The following is a 5,338-nucleotide window of genomic DNA, read 5'->3' as shown; positions in this document are numbered from 1 at the left end:
TCTTACCTCTTCTTCTTCTTCCTATTCACCTCTTCTTCTTAGTCTTCTTCTTCTTCTTCTTCATCAGCCAATTGAGCCCTTTTGAGTTTTCGGAAGAGAACGCAGCAGAATGCTCCACTTTTAATGATCAAGGTCATTGAGAAACCTTCACAATAAACATTTACAGGAAAAGAACGGAACCTTAATGACGTAAAAATGTTTAACGTCCATTGTCGCCACAGGATATGTAGCCTAGGCCCGAGGCCCGACAGTAATGGCGATCGTGCTGAGTGGATATCGGGGTCGAGTTCATCTGTCAGCTATTTCGGCATTAAATACATTTCAATACTCCGATCTTTCACACTGTTGGCCTGTCGTATCGGAAATTTAATACCTCCTGTTGTCAGAGAAAAGCGCGACCAAACATTCCAACTTTTGCTTACGTAGTAGGTGAATGGAGTAAAATGGCAAGTGTATTGTGACGTCACTAAAGGTTGATTTACCTCCAAAGAGGTACAGAAAATCGATTATCGACTTCTGCTCACCGCTAAAGGTCGATGACAGTCTGAGCGGCGTCCCATAAACTGTTGAGCTTGAGTGCGGGTGAGTACAGTCACACGTTCAATAAGAAGCAAGAAATGGAGAATCATCGGTGGGCCAATTCGGCGTCCTGTCCATGAAATAATACAACCCATCTGGTGACTCGGGTGCCATCAAGAGAGCAAAACAGTGGTGAGGGGGCCATGAACAGACACGTGGTACGGAACTCCGTGAGTGAAGAAAGGAAACATGTCGCTGGAGAGAGAGAGAGAGAGAGAGAGAGAGAGAGAGAGAGAGAGAGAGAGAGAGAGAGAGAGAGAGAGAGAGAGAGAGAGATAGACAGAGAGAGAGAGAGAGAGAGAGAGAGAGAGAGAGAGAGAGAGAGAGAGAGAGAGAGAGAGAGACAGAGAGAGACAGAGACAGAGATAGAGACAGAGAGAGACAGAGACAGAGACAGAGACAGACAGACAGAGAGAGACAGAGCTGTCAATGCAGTTTAACTCCAGTGAAACTGAAGTCCCCCCAGAGTCATTTCCACGGTGGTGTAGATAGCGAGTGCCGAGCAGGAAAGCATTGTCACGCCTTCGTTAAAGCCTTCCTCTCTCCTCATCACTCGAGGGGGAGGTCCAAGAGGCTGATAGTAGTGTGAGGCAAAATGATTGGTTAGAAATCAGATTTTAAAGAGCACGCCGACAGGGTTGCCATTGGTTGGACAAGTAAATGGAAAAGTTCATGATGTAAAAGTACAAACAAATTGGCACTGAATATAAAGGACACGAGTTGCCCCCTCTGAGATCGCTATAGTAACCAGAAGTTGTCAACATATGAAGAAAACGATAGATAAGAAAAGTGTGAACATTGTAGTGTAAAACATTGAACAGTCTCAAAGTTTTAAGTTCCAAAAAAAACTGGACAAAACGAGCTGGCCAATAGACATGACGGCCGGACCGCGTCTTCGTCACCGCACGTGCTGGTGCTGGTTGCAAGTGAAGGGTTGTAGGTGACGCATGTGCAGTAGTCAGGTCATGTTCAACATAATCAGGCTTCAACCTGTCAATGCTGACAGTATAAAGTTTTGAATTATAGTTGATGATGAAAAAATTGTCAGAACACCTCTGAATTGGTCTGGGTTTGCCCCTTGCTGTGGACTGGTAGGTTTAGGCTTCAAGTTTCTCATGTGCATCTGTAGTCTATGTACATAGTTGCTGGGATCCAAGTCATGATTAAACTAACTGGGTGCCGCAAACTGTCCTGACAACTTGAGAGTTGTGCTAAAAACTAACTCAGCAGCCCAGCAACCGAGGTCAGACTTCACCGCAGTTTGGATACCGAGCAAAGCGATAGGAAGACTCTCCGTCCATTTTGTATTTGCATGGACTTTCAGAGATGCTTTCGACTGTCGATGGATTCGTTCCATGAGTCCCATTAGGTGATGAGTGATCAGCTGTGGTTCAGGTTCTCCTACTGCCAAGTAGATCAGACAGAGCTTGGAAAAGTGCCGATTCAAACTGACGACCACGGTCTGTAGTTATTGCTGAGGGGTGCATCAAACATAGCTTGCCAATGTGAGATAAATGGTTGTGCTACCATCTTTGCTGTCTGGTCAGGGATGGCTATTGCGACCGGCCAACGAGTAAAGCAATCAATGCATGTGAGCAGGTGTGTATTGCTGACCGATGGAAGTAGAGGTCCAACTGGAAAATTGTGAACATGGTAGAATCTGGCATTTGGTGTAGAGAAACTGTGTTTGTCTACGATGTAGCAGAGGAAGGTGAGTGAAGGCACCCCAAACTGGCACTTGCTGGGATTGATGACAATGCCATACTTAGCAAGGCACTCGAAAATTAATCAGAGTGCCTCATGTTCTTCCTCTGTCAGGCTTGCCACTAGCAGATCATCAAGGTAAGCATAGACGAAAGGGAGACCATGTATGACATCATCGATCAACTTCTGCACAACATTATGCAAGCCTAATGGCATGTGAACAAAAAGCCTGGTGTTGGCGCAGTGGTTAGGGCAGTGGCTTGGGATCCAAAAGGTCCTGAGTTCAAGCCCCGTTGAGCCACTGAATGAATACACCAGGGGGTTGACTCAGCCTGTCATCCTTCCGAGGTCGGCGAAATGAGTACCAGTATACTGGGCCGGCGTATACCCCGGTTAAAATAGGTGTACCATATCCCTGTGTCGTAAGAGGCGACCAGGGTTGCGTCAGGAAGGGCATCCGGCGTAAAACACGTGCCAAATCATTATGCGGATCATACGGATGATCCGCTGTGGTGACCCCTAACGGGAGCAGCCGGAAGAAGAAGAAGAATGGCATGTGAACAAACTCTTAGAGCCCACAAGGTGTTGTGATGGCAGTTTTGTGTATGCCAGTTGGCTCTACTGGGATGTGATGATATGCTCTGACGAAGTCCATCTTGGAGAAAACACGTGCACCTTCGAGGGAGGATGAAAAATACTTAAAATGGGGAATTGGATGGCGATCAGGAATGGTGCATTCGTTGAGTGAACGGTAGTCACCATGTGGCTGCCAGGCACCTGGTGACTGCTTCGGTACCATATGCAAGGGCGAAGATCAGTTGCTATCAGATTGTCGTATGATGCTGAGTTTCAGCATGTGCTCAAACTCTGACTTGGCGATTTTCAGACGATCTATTCTGGGGTGAGGTGCCATGGTCGTGCTGCAACTGGAGGTCCACGAGTTACTATGTGGTGAGTGATCAAGTCCTTGACCTCACAATCCCTTTATATTGGATGAGCAATCTCTGGGTATTCATGAAGGAGGAGGTCATAATGTGAAGGAGATTTAGCTTTCATGAACATGAGGCTGATGGAGGGTGTGTGATTGATGACTCCCTGCACAGTAAAGCTAGTTGGGGTGTTAATGACCTTGTGATGGTTGACATCCACTAGCAGGTCAAACTGGTGAAGAAAATCAGCCCTGATGATGGGTGAAGGCAACTCAACAACAATTGACCATGTCCTCGACTTCTACTCTTCTCTCTTTCCACCTGTAGTTGTGTCGTGAGAGCGTGTACCCATCCAGTCAAGTTCTTAACCTGGGTGGCCAAGGTGCAGACTTGGTCTGGTTGAAGTGCAAATTGCTGTTGAGGTTTTGAAACAGCTCCGATGTGTGTAGTGGAGGAGAAAGGAGAAGAAACTTCCATGATCTTGTTGACGAGGTCTGCCGGTTGTTTGATGTCGACAGACTCTTTAGTTTAGACCAAGATCAGTTAGACATTGATGGGAAGTCTGGAGAAACAGCTCTTTTAAGATGGCATTCTTCAATATATCGTCCCCAAGCAGCTGTCTCATCCTTCACAAAAGCTGAGAGGGTTTCTTCATCACCAGGCTTTTCAGAAATGAGTAGTTGGTGGAGTCTCCTTTGCTTTGAAGGTGAGGTACACCTGATGAGCTCAGCCTTGAGTTTGGTACAATGTTCCAAGGTTGGAGGAGCAATTAGGAGATCTCTTACTTCTTGTGCCATTTCTGGCTGGAGAGATCCAACAACATAGACAAAGCGTCTACCCGAGGCGTTGACATGCCTGGTCAGGAACTGCACTTCAACGTGCGTAAACCACAATGTGGGATCGGTGAGCCAGAAGGAAGGGAGTTTTCAACCAATGGCCACTACTAGTGATTGGACCAGTAGATGGCCACCTCAGTAGATGCACCTTGGCGGACGTCGTCGTCAGATGTAGCTTCGACAGACATAAAGAGATCACGTTGGGGGTCACCAATATAGAAAATTGCGGTCACTACTGAAGGTTTATTTCATCCAGTCTGAGGAGTGTCCAAAAATGCTGTTAAGCTTCAGCATGGGTGAATACTCTCAAATTCAACAAGAAGCAAGAAATGGCATATCACCAGTGGGCCAATTTGACGTCATGGCCACGAAATATGATCCACTTGGTGACGCGGGTGTCATAAACCAGTGCCCGTGAGAATAAGCTGCTCACTAAAAGGGATTCGATGATAATAGTCCAACAGTTGAAAGGAGTAAAGACCCACTGAAGATATGGCCATGAACAAGACACATGGATACCAAGTTCTGCGTGGTGAAGAGCAAAGCGCTGCTGAGGAAAAGGCCACGAACAGACAAATGGTACAAAACTCCGTGAGTGAAGAGAGGAAATGTGTCGCTGAAGATAGGGCTGCAAAATGCGGTTCAACTCCAGTAAAACAAGTCCGTGAGTCAGTTCGACTACGGTGTAAATAGCGAGCTGGCAGGCAGGAAAGTGCCACCACACTCACGTTAAAGCCCTTCTGTCCCCTTCATTATGGAAAAGTAAACAAGTTAGCAGACGAAAAGTACACTAAAGGAGGTTTCATGGGAACTATAGAAATGTCCTCATGATTCGTAATACAAGCAATACGTTCTTTAATCACTCCATTGCCAACTGGAAGGGCACACGGTGAAGCGTATACCACCGCCAAGCTGAATAGTTTACGTTGTGTACCCCTACCGATAGGCCAAATGTGGATCTGGATCCGGACCTGAACCAAAATCTAATCGGCTTGTTCTTGTGAGTTGTCACCTACCCAACTCATCCAAGTTTTGTCATCATCCATCCATAACTTGAGATATCCTGCATATAGCCAAACATAGCCTCTCTCCACCTTTGGTGGCAGAGGTAATAATTTGGTGCGAAGTTAGTAAATGCACTTACGTTCTAGTTGTTTGGCATAGTTTGATTCCCAACACAACTCGAAACTGTCCATCCGTATTTACGTTAAGCGACCATTTTGTGTGCCAGCATGAGAGTTGGTGGATGTCAAACATCAGACATGTATCATGGTGAGTCGGCCATTTTGT

This window comes from Eptatretus burgeri, chromosome 14 (assembly GCF_056783735.1).
Source record: "Eptatretus burgeri isolate ZD-2024b chromosome 14, Ebu_testis_v1, whole genome shotgun sequence".
Lineage (NCBI taxonomy): Eukaryota > Metazoa > Chordata > Myxini > Myxiniformes > Myxinidae > Eptatretus > Eptatretus burgeri.
The sequence above is the reverse complement of the archived record's forward strand: the minus strand, read 5'-3'. Positions refer to the sequence as shown.